The 12,513-nt window shown below is 37.2% G+C and overlaps 1 long non-coding RNA gene across 1 annotated transcript; it reads right to left on the bottom strand.

Annotated features, from left to right (window-relative positions):
• Window positions 1–1,319: 1,319 nt before the first annotated feature.
• LOC116164718 lies at window positions 1,320–2,883 on the bottom strand. Its single transcript, XR_004143974.1, has 3 exons — window positions 2,472–2,883; window positions 2,039–2,423; window positions 1,320–1,490 (listed from the first exon to the last, which is right to left on the bottom strand). It is a non-coding gene; the product is annotated as an uncharacterized LOC116164718 (long non-coding RNA).
• Window positions 2,884–12,513: the final 9,630 nt, after the last annotated feature.

Genomic DNA, 12,513 nt, shown 5'->3' on the forward strand with positions numbered 1-12,513 from the left:
TTCACGTAGGAAACCACAATGGAATCTTGCCGTACCGTATCGCATTTAATTAAAAGTATGATCGTATAATTCTAAAAGAGCAATTTGTATTTGTAATGCCCTATAAATGACAATGCCCATGCTGTACTAGAATGTCGTTAATTTGGCAAATAATAGATGGATGCAATAAATGTAAAGATAAAAGAAGAAAAATACAGCACCTGAATAATAGTTGAGACGCTCACAGTAAGTGGGTATTTGAAACGTAAAAATTACCACTGACTTCGACTAAAGCGCACATACGTCTCCCCTAAAATTCCCTTTTTGGCCAAATCGAAATCGAGACATTTAATATCGACGCGCTCCACGTCGTCGGGTCGATATGGATCATTAACTTCTCTCGTATAGCGTTAGGTTTGGGACGTTAATTGTAAATTATGGCCCATTTGAATGTAGGGCAGCGGGAAAAAAACAAGTGTTCCACGGAGACGAAACAAAGCATAATCTTTGAATTCTTTCGCGACGGCCAAGGGCGGATTCTAAAAAAAAATACATTCGGATCGCTACTTTATTTCCTTTTAGAAAATAGGAACCGCGAATATTTAAAATTTTAGCGGTCGAATTCGGTTCCATTACAATACCACGAAAGGGCGCACCTCTACATGGGGATGCGAAAACAAATTCTGATTTCGACGAAATTTGATATCTGGGGTTTTTGAATCACGAAATTGAAATTAGTTTTTGAAAATTCAAAAAACGAAAATGGAGAGAATTTCACGAAATTTGTGTGTACATATACCTACTTTATGCGTTAAGAAACAAAATTGTCAACAGTTTTTTAAAATCACTTTTCCAATAAAAGTTATACCTACTCATTTGAAGATTGGGCCTTCGGGGTTTAATCATTACAGGTAACAATACCTATTCATACTGCAATAGGCGCATCATGATCAGTTATTATTTGGAAAAACCAAAACCATAAAGATAACTATACATTAGAATGCAATCAGAAATACTCAAAGCAAGGACGGGTCAGCAAAAAACATTCGAAATTTTCATATGCAGCCTCTCAAATTTTAAAGAAATAACCGTTTCAGTGAGTATTTTATTCCCTATGACCATATATCCAAGAGTGAATTTTCAAGAAGCTGTTAAGAGTTAGAAAAAATGCTTTTGTCACAAAGACGTTAAATGTTTATCTCTAGAATATACTTCTACACAATTTGTTTTGTGGATTTAAAACGTTTCTGTATCTACTCGTAAATTCTCTTACCATTTCTCATTACGTTCGCTGAACGGGCTGAACCTTATCCTAATATCATTGTATATATCTTACCCCTTTGACGATGTCGAATCTGATGGCAGTGCTCTTCACAGGCTAATTGTGTTGTATCATTTTTGTTACTTACTACAATGTACACAGTTGAAATCGCAACAAGAAATGGAACCGCAACACTCAGCATTAAAATTAGTGCCGTTTCTAAGGGCGTTCTTCTGGTCCAGCAATTCTCCTTAAAAGAAATTTTTTTAATTTATTTTAGTTACATAATAGAAAATGTTACTGTCATTATGTCTGCCAAGTTTTCACTAATTCTAAACTAAAAAAAGTAGGCTCAGGTTTCAACAAATAAACCAAAAACCACCACGAACCAGTATACGGATCTGTGGGTAATGCCTTTGGGTTTGAAATACAGGGAATTTTGCAAATGTATGTATAGGAACATATGGACTAAGTAACCTACTTGAAAAAAAAATGAATGTGTGTTTAAAAACAAAGATATCAACCCTGATATAGTTGAAGAGCGAAAGATACTTTACTCAATAACGATGATATCAAACATTGCTTCCATTAAAAAAGCTCAAAAGCTGTAGGCATAGTGGATCTTAAAATTCTTTCTGTACTTTCTATGACATTTTAACCACAGGGAAAGTACTGATCAATTCATGGAAAATGCGCCAAAGTTACTCGCCTCAAAGATAATACTACATCTTTGCTCACCTTGAGGCGAATACGTTTCTTCATTTTTTATTTCCATAAGCAGACTAATAAAATACCTACCTACTATTCTTTTCAGAACGGCGGCGTTCAGCTTTCATTTCCTACCGACAACCAGTGCCTGATGTCTTCTTCCCAATATTACCTTCCAAAACATAAGCCTTAAATCATCACTAAAAGACATGTCCTACTGTTCTATAGGTATGTCTTTGTATAAAAAACTGTCCATTCAGAAGTTGCAGGTGTTTCAAAATTAAATAACAGTACATTCAAATAAATGAAAAGGGTGTTACCCCCTCCCCTTTTCACAAAGATTTATAAATTTATTTGATGACTATTAGAACATAGGTATATGATGTAATAGAGTAAACGCCTTAAATTTTATTTATAAAATATATAGCTATTCTAATTTCCACTTATAATATGCTTGACACTTTTGTCGAACGATCTACAAACATATAGTCAGTGATTCAGTAAAAATACATAAAATTCTTACTTTGAAGTGATTGGTTCATCGGGAATGTAAAATGGATTGCAGACATTATCAGCATAAATTGAATGTAATTTTCGAAACATCTAAAATTAAAAGAACATTACATTAAATAAACCTAAATTTAAGTTATGCTTAACTTTAAGGGATACTTAATGTTGACGGTGCAATTGGCGATTAGTGACTGTATTAGATATTGATGGGTACATTTAACACGTCATCCTTACAGTAGAAATATGAAAAACTGGTAGACAAGAAAAATTGTAGTTTCGGGTTAGTGGCAATTTACCCATTTACGCAACCAAATGGATTGAGACACAGTGGTAAAACACTCCATTCGATTAATTTTTTTACAAAATAGTAACAGAATGAGTGTTTAAAATAGTATATTAAGATACAAGTGTATAATCAAGTCTTTAAAGCACGCGCAACGAGTTTAAGGGCACGACGCAAAGCGGAGTGCCTTTAACGTTGCAAGTGCTTTAAAGACAATTATACACGTGTATCTTATAGTATTTTTTATTATACCTGCAGTATAATTTAAAAATAGGAAATACAATGAAGTCATATTGACGTTATACTCGAATACATGTCTAATTAAGTGGGCTGGGTGTTCGTAATTTCACGATTGCCATGGAAATGTCACTTGACGTTTGCTTATAAAAATCATCGTCTTTGTGAATTAAACGATTTCCGTTGAAAAAGATAATACACCGTCCATTAAATCGATTGTTGTAAAATCTAAACAAACGTTGGTAGGTGTAAAATCCAACTCCAGTAAAGCCTATTATAAGGAATATGAAAAGTTGTTTCCATGGATGAATAGGAAGTTACTTACGAATACAGTCTTAAATGCATCCATAATGCTGGCATATATGAAGGAAATGTCAAAGGTATTTAAATCTTCTATATTTTGGTGCATTCATTCAAAACTTTAAAGCAATGCTGCGATTAAAAAGTGGAACAGATTTGAAAGCATACCCTAAATTACGCGCGTTTGTGAAAGCTTCAACCAAATGATAGGTACAAAAGCCAAAGAAATGTTCTGCATTTACAGAAAGCGACCTAAGAGGATTTTTTATTTCATCCAGATGACAGTTTCAAAAGTCATACTTGAAGTATCGTTACTTAGCAACTTTAAAGCACGTGTGTTTTAAAGGCCCTTTTTCGCACGCATTTGAGTGTTTAAAACGGAGATTGTGATTTAGGTATAATAAAAAATTATTTTACTTTCGACCATGGTGTATAATAAAGATACACCATGCTTTCGACTTTCATGAAGTAACTTTCAGCATGTAAAACAGGCTTTAGCTTCATTTCTATTGTTAAATAATGCACACACTACCACTACAAAAATATAATAACATGATATTAGGGTTACTATATTCTCCCGTCTCTCCGTTTAAAAATCGAATTAAATAAAGCCTTATTTAAAAGGACAATAAAAGCGGCGTACTCGACCGACCCTAATTAACTTTTAACTCCTTTCCATCAAGCAAAATTTAATTGTTTTTCTCGTTATCGCGTCTACGGCAGGGTGTTTAAACCAAATTAGAATAACTTGAATTTTTAAATGAAAACATTTAGGTTGAATTCATTCATTTTCTGTTCACTAATAATTAAATTCCAGTAATCGTTTTTAAAATTATATAATTCTAATGCATATAGTTTCTTGTTCTTTAATTTACTAAAATCGTACCTACATTAACTTAATTTTGAATTTCCTTAGTTTAATATTTAGCGGCTATCAAATGTCATTCGGCGATAATAGACCAAAAACTTAAACCAACAGAATGTAACAATTTAATTAGTGACTATGTGAATTTCAGTATCGCCGATGCTATTCGAGGCAATAAAGCTCTTAAGGCTCCTCCAGACATGTAAAGCTAAACTGGCACGCCATTAGATCATGTTGTAAACTTGTAAATGTTACCCTTTGTTCCTCGATTCAGTGTAATAGAATAGCTCCGGAAAGTTCCGGTTTGAAATTCAAAAATGCAATAAAAATTGATGTCATTTAAGTAAGCTACTTTCAGCACTTCTAAAAGTGTCGCGATTTAAAAAATATTCTACATCGATTACGATTTCAGACCAAATTTATAAAAGCTTCCCAGAGACCCCAAACCAAAGCGACACCGCAACATTTTAAATCTGTAACGGGGCATTGGATTTTAATAAGTACAATTCTCGTCAAGTTCAACTTCTGCAAATTTCATCTAAAGCAATTTGCTGTATGGATGATTTTAAATCATCTTCGGAAAGAACTTTTAAACCTATGAATTGATTTATCTCTAATCCTGGATTAGGTCGCACAAGCAAAACTTGTAAACCAAGATTTTTCTACATGTTTAGCAATGCAGATTCACGCAAATAAGGCTTTAGATAAAATGCTAGAAATTTGCAATATTGGGCCATATACCCCTCCATCAAATTCACGAACTATGATAGTTACAACAAGCGGGGTCATGTTTTGACGGTAGAAAATTAAACTAAAGGCAGATGCACATCCCTTACCTTATTTTAATCGTACCTTGATAAACTGATGCGTAACACACTTTTATAGATTTAAAACAGGCGTTCTCTCAAGTTGTTCGAATACATGGTCATGTCGCTTGGTATTGCAAATGCGATAGCGACACAACAAAGGTAACATTTTCGGTCCACCTCCTGAAGAAAATACTTTTTATTATTGTACGATATTATGGTTGTTTCTCGCACATTTGAAGAACATAGGAATCCCATTTAAATTCAAGGATGCCGAATTCAAAATGAAATTTAAAAAATTTAAATTTTGTCACCCCGGTCTTTTATGTTTAGGGTTTCTTATAGACAAATATGAATTAAAAACTCATCCGACTACGTAAATACAATTTTAAAATTTCAGATAACAGTGATATAAACTAAAACGTTCTTGAGTATGTTAGAATGGTAAAACGATTTACACCAAATTTCGCAAGTATTGCTGCTCTTGCTGTGAAATCGAGAAATAAAATAAAATTTGCCCAGAAGCCGATAAATATTTTAAAACCTTGAAATCGTTGTTAGATTATTCCTAGTATATCCTTATCTATCGATACACAGGGGAGCCCAACCATGCAGCACTTAGGCACACCAAACGCCCATTGTGCCTTTCGCCTTTCATTCGCAACTAGTTTCAGAGCCCGTTCCTCTCAATCAAGGGTAGAACCCTGTTTAGCCTAAGTTGCTTCACCTCCCCGGTTCCAGATATCAGTCGCCAAGGAGTTGATATCTGAGGCGCTTTCTTTCGGCTGCTTAGCAATCATGATTCATGATTCCAAAATCGTGATTCGTAGGATCACGTTTTACGAAAGAACGCGCGAATTTAAATCAAAGTATGGTTAAGTTTACGTAGTACACATTTGCATTCGAATTACGTATTTTTTGTTTGGATTATGAAAATAATTTAAATACCTACAAGTGGAAGTACTTGCACAATTATGCCCCTCTTCAGTTACAAATATTGACTAATCGAACATTTGAGCAAAAATATCCTTACATTTATAGGTTAGGAATTCATGATCATAAAACTTTTATGTTCAGTTTGTTCACGATTTTAGCAATCATGATCATAAGATCACACTTCGAAAGAACGTGATTTGACAATCCAAACGCGTTTGGATCACCGAAAGAAAGCGCCTCTGTCTCTGATCAAAACGTCACAGTGACAGACCACATGCTCCGTAGATTCATCTGCCTCGCCATAGAACCTGCACGTGGGCTCCTCAATGTTATGCAGGCGCTAGGTTCTGTAAGGGCACCGGTGATCTTCCTAAAATGGCTTCTACTCCTGACCCTGAGAGATCAACCCCTTGGGTAAGTTCGGGCCCGACGCTTCCACCACTGCCTTCACGAGCCAGCTCGTCCGCCCTTTCGTTGCGCTCTATTTCGCAGTGCTCTGGCACCCAGATCAAACTTACCCTATTAGGCTAATGTAATATATCTATAGTCCGCCTGCAATCAAGCGCCGTACCCGATCGGAACCTGTCTGCTGACATGGTCGTCAGCGCCTCCTGATTGTCACTGCATACCACATATGCTACGGTAACCTCTACGGAGGTTCTACCGTACACAAGTCATGATAGCTGACATCTCTGCCTGAAACACGGTGCTATGCTGACCAAGGAGAAAGCCTAGGAGAAAGCTGATGTCAGCTCTCGGTCCATTACCATATATGCCTATGCCCGTTCGTCTTTCCTTTAAAGATCCGTCTGTAAAGTACACGAGCCCCTCAGGTTTAAAGAACGTGCAATCCGAGTTCAGTCACTGTTCCCTGTCTGATAGAAGGACTTTATAACTACTCGGTCTTAGTAGGACAACCCGGACCACATCGCTTCTTACGAAGAGAGGATGGGATTTGAGGATTTCCTCCCAGATCCACCCGTGCCCAAGGCTGCCTTAATCCTTCCACTCGTTCCAATCGTTTAGCCGTATGGAAGCCTCGCGAGCCTCCGCCTCCACAGCTAAGTATGCAGGCTCTAGTCTCAGAAGTGCCTCCTTGGCCAAAGCTGGCTGGTTTCCTTGGATCCAGTGACTCCCATTCAGGCGAGTCTCTGAACCTTTCCTAGCTGCTTCCTGTAGGTTGCCTTGGGCACGAGAGGCCATGCAAGGGTACCGTACCGTATTATTGACCTTATCACTACAGTGTAAAGCCAAATGTACCAGTCCATGTACAACCAAAAACCCTTCTACATGCTTATAAATATGCGGTGGCATTTTTGCGTATTAGCCCAATGTGCCCTTTCCAGACGGGAGTCTATAATGACTCCCAAATATTTCACTGATCTGGTCAGACCCAGTTGACGAGAGTGAGCCCATCAAGGTCCGCTCGCCTTCTATTCGTAAATAGAACAACCACGGTATTAACCGAGAAACCAAGCTAATATACCACCTATCCAAGAGCCCCCTGCATGGGCTCTCACTAAATTTAGAAATTTCCAAATTATGACGATTGCGAGATCGTCCACGTATCCCTGTGTATACGCTCCGTCCTCGCTCAGAGTGCGGAGGAACCCGTCTAGTACCAGGCACCACAGCAGTGGAGACAACGTGTTGACTGCCCATCTCAGATATCCCTCGGTAGCCACCAGGGCAACTGCTTTCCAGTCGATCGCCCTTACACCGACCTGGGTAGCTCCTTTTAGTGGGTCCGAAGTTACGTGGTCCCCACAACCTGGAAAGTGTCTTTCCTCATGTGAGAGCATCATCCGCGGTAGACTGTACATAAGGATCTTCAAAGTTTTTGAACTTCAGGAAGACCCTTCATGTTAACACAGAAGGTCCTCAATAATCTTCATTTAGATGTTCGTATATGGTCCTTATACCTGCGGTAAGCTTAGTTCGCATGGCCCTATTAAAGAGCCTGCGAACCTCCTAACGAACCTTTTCAAGGTCAAGGTCCACCAAGGTGTGCTCTTCTTCGTTCCTCGAAAGGCTCGCCTCTTCCACCTGCCCTGCTTTCCAACAGAGTAAAGGTTTCTCCACATAGCAGTCCCAGTTAGTGGATCAGGACCCTGCAGGGGCCGCCGTGGGATGACAGATTTAGTTGGAAAAGAATGTGCCTGTTGTACGAAAGCGACGGCTCATCAGATACTTGCCAATTTGTGATCATGTGAACTATTGAAAAGGAGCCCAACGTCTGATCAAGAACCCCCTGCCTCCGCGCTGTGACGAAGGTAGGGGCTGCTCCTTGATTTAAAACATTTAAATCAGTTGTTTGCAAGTACTCCAGAAGGTGGTCACCCCTCTAGTTCGTGGCCGTGCTGCCCCACGCATGAATGGTGTGCGTCACAGCCAACCATAAGGGGAAACCCATTATTTCGACAGTACTCTATCAACTCAGCTAGCTCCTTGCTTGGTGGAGCCTCTTCCGAGTCGTACGGGAGATAGACCAACAAGTGCCTGCTCGTTCTCTGCCATCTTTCAGGTGACGTCTTAGACCTACAAGATCCCTGAAACAGAAATCAGCCATTAGATAAGATTCGAATCGTCTGTCGACATAAATGCAAGTCATAGGGTTCAGTTGGTTGTCCTTTTTATAACAAAAATAGTCCTCCACCTGGCTCAAAGCTCTTACTCGTCGCCTGTAAGCCCAAGGTTCTTATATGAGTCATACGCCTACCTGGTTTGCAGGAAGTTGGCCGCCTATCAAACAGATCGCCCCCTTACTGTGCTGCAAATTGCTCGGTAAGAAGTTTACCTTGTCCATCACTGATGTACTAGGTTCCACTCTCCCCTAGTGATACCCACGGGGTCGACCCAAACCGCCACACGAGCCAAAAGCTCGTCTTCCTCGATCTCTGAGACCGCCGGTAATAATCAATTTAGCTATACTGTATTCTAAAATTAGGAAATTAATTAATTACGTTGACAGATGCCCGCAAAAGGTTTAACTAACCAAGCATGCGGCACATTTTCAACGATTTACTGGTTTATATTACTTTTATAATTATCTTAAAAAATGCACGAGTGGGTACAGTGTAGCCACCCTGTGGTAATAAATAATCCCTAAATTTACCTCTAAGGTGGAATTATTTTCAAACAATCTTGAGTCCTGGAAATGAATTGATGTTGAATGTCTTTATTTTTAATAATGTAAAACAAGACCTGACTACAAAAAATTTATAAATACAATAAGAGTGTGGTGAATAGTTAATAACTTTCGAAAGGTAATTACTCTTATACGAAAATAAAGTTGTAACAGAAACTTCAAAAATTAATGTTAGAGGCAGGGTTATACACCAGCTGGATATTAAAAGTTAAAAAGTTTCTTAACTTTAATGAACTGTTACTGCAGTAAAAATAGGGTCTGTAATTTCTTACTTATTTCTCCATTTCTATCGCTTTTTTGTTCATTTGCAACACTCTTCTGAAAGTGTTATTATCTTTGTTTCGTGACCGCTTAAAATAAAATAACGGTACTTATTGCCCTAATTGTTATGGTTTCTGCTAAATTGTTAATAAGATTACTCTATTCATGTTAAATTGGAATACTTCCCTTGCTTTAAAATTGATGCGTTCGTTCCACAAAGGCCGAAAATATTTCTTGCGGTAAATAGCCTAATGGCGTTGGTATATTACATCTAAATGGGATTAATTTCTGTTAAGGGACAATTGGAATAACTTTCAAATGAGATATGATTGCGATTGTACTTTCCACTGGGCTACATGTAGTCGTATAGTAGTTGACGATATTCTGTGCAACCGTACCTTTTTGGATGTTATTATAAAACTATATACTTACGTAAATATTCTAATACAATCGCACATAGGTACGTACTTTTCCATTACATTATTATGAGATATGACAAACACGGTTTTGTTCTCTATAACTGCAAGTGCAAGAATCCACCACTAAAGTACTTACTTGTAATTGTTTGGAAAGTGTATTGGTCGTTATCATACTGGACATTTAATTTCTTAATTAGGTTTTAATCGATAAGGTAAGTGCTACTTTACTAGGTACAGGTGCATTATGTTTATTTTCTAACGATTTCGGTACATAGGTACCTAAGCTGAAACGCATCTTCTCAAGATGTCGCGAATTGAATAATTTAATTCATTTTGATAACTGTAAGAATTTCCTAATTGATATTCTACATCAGTCAATCTTAATTTGAATATGAATTTGACTCTGAATTTCAAATTTAAACCTGAATTTGAATCTATGCGTTGGTACGAGTTCATTCAACAGAGAACGGATTGTCGGAATTCCCATGTTAATACCCCAAACAGAAGTTGATCACCCAATTCGTTACGGAACAAAATTACCTATTCTTACACATTTGGGACGTTCGGTCATATAATTTTCGAGATTAGCGACGAAACTGTAAACATGCTCGTGCACATTAGCCAAGTCATAATTTGCGCTCGGAAAGTTGATAATATGTTTATTGTACCGAGGGCGATCGAACCATCATATAATACTAAAGACGAACTTATATACCTACTTCAAATAGTTACAATAACGACATTTAGTGTCAAAAATGAATAAAAAGAGTTAAAAGGTATCTTAATAACAAGAACATTTGAAACGAAGTCCGAAGTTTTCCACAATCACAAAAGGTTTACCTAATTTCGACGAAATGTAAGGTTATGTTGAGGAACATCTGCGTATACCAATAATACTGGGTTAAGTGGACGAGCACGAAAAAAGTTTCTTTTTTGTTATCGTTGTCCGTTGGGGATTTATTTTTGGCGCATTTCCACAAAAATTTAAAAAAAATGCGCTATTGTGGCCACTTTGTCCGTCCGTCCGTCCGTCCGCTCGTTAGTTGTAAAAAACCAAAAAACCGTTTTTTACATGTTCCATAATTTTACACTTTTGTCGTTTATTAACGATCCTAGAGATCTTTTTTTATCTATAGAAGCATTTAAATGAAATTTGATGCATAGGCGCTTGGAAAATCTAACGTTAGTTTCAAAATTTAGATTTGCGGATGCACAGTTCCAACTTTCTTATTTAGAAAAGCATTAAAATCTCATAAACAGAAATTAAAGTAGCACGTCAAAAATGGATTGCGCATGTGCACCGCTATCTTTCATTAATGACCATTGTCCGCACCTGTTGCTGAAAACAGAATTGGGAACAGGCGGACAGAAAGTGCAAAATCATAAATTACCTATATGCACCGGAAAGAAAGTAGGTACTGTACTGTATTGAGTTGCATTGTTTATTACAAATACAATGATGTAGGGCACTCTTTTTAGGTGTGTCATTTACTGGAACCATCAATGTATTTATTTTGACATTCGGTCAACGCCTACTACACCAAACAGTTAAACATTTAATAACAAGCAGTTTTTGTTACTTACATAATAAATAATTTTTAACATTTTGATGTACATAGTAGCCATTGGCAAATAATTCATTCATCGTGCCTGTAAATGACATAAGTACCAAATAAAAAATAACATTGTGCCATACATCGTTATATTCGTAATAAAAAATGCTACTCAATAACAGTACCTAAGTCGGTACTTTTTTCCGGTCCACATAAAAATATGAAGTTGATCACCTGTTGCTGAAAATAGAATTGGGAACAGGCGGACAGAAAGTGCGAAATCATAAACGAACTGGGTCTGGGTCGCTCGTTAATTAAAAAAAGAACGAACTCCATGTTTAATTTAAAAGCAGTAATCAAATTTACACATAAAAAGGAATTGATATTCATGCAGGGTGGCCCTTTAATATTGGTACCCAGGCCAAACGAAACATCTGCATGAGGTTGTTTACACATTGTACTACGCACTTCGTCAATCTAATTTGATGCGTTAGACACGCTAGATGTAGAGGCTACAGGCTACACTTTCTTATTTTTTATGGGCACCATATTGGATTTACATTTGAATGCATCGCTTTCAGTCATGTTGATTCAGCAAGATCTAGTTACCCGTGGGTGTTTTGTTGAGAAATGAATGTAAATCTTTTGATTTTGAAATTTTTTGTAAATTTATGTTAAAGTATAGGGTGTGACACGTCAACATTTTTCTTTTTGTGTCCGCTATGTCATTCCGCAAAAATCCAATATGCGGCGCCCATGAGAAATAAGTAGCCAGTATAGCTTCTACATCTAGCGTGGTATGGAAGTTCTGATAAATTCATATTCTCCGAAATAAAGTGTCCATAGAAAGTGCCAACGGAAACCGTCCATTTCGGACCGTTTAAGCTAGGAAAAATAAAAACTAAATTTGACATTTTCAGTTTTTCGGTGGAATTTTAGTTACTTTCAAAAATTTTTCAACAATTTCAAAAGCGTCTTTTTAGTCACAAAAACGAGCAACTCTGCTAACCTACACTGTATCTCCGTTACGGAGATCCCAATGGTGAACCACCCTGTACATTAGATATAATGTAGGTAGCTAAAAGTCAGATTTTTCTGTTGATTCTATGTTCACTGCGTTCTAAATATCGAAAAAGCACTTTTCAATCCATATTTCGTCATTGGTCTGTTTCTGTCTTGAATAGTAAGAATTTCAAAATATCGAGTTAATTTCATTGTAATTTCGAAAATTTGTATTATTTTAGCAG

Source organism: Photinus pyralis, unplaced genomic scaffold, assembly GCF_008802855.1.
Source record: "Photinus pyralis isolate 1611_PpyrPB1 unplaced genomic scaffold, Ppyr1.3 Ppyr1.4_LG2, whole genome shotgun sequence".
Taxonomy (NCBI): Eukaryota; Metazoa; Arthropoda; class Insecta; order Coleoptera; family Lampyridae; genus Photinus; species Photinus pyralis.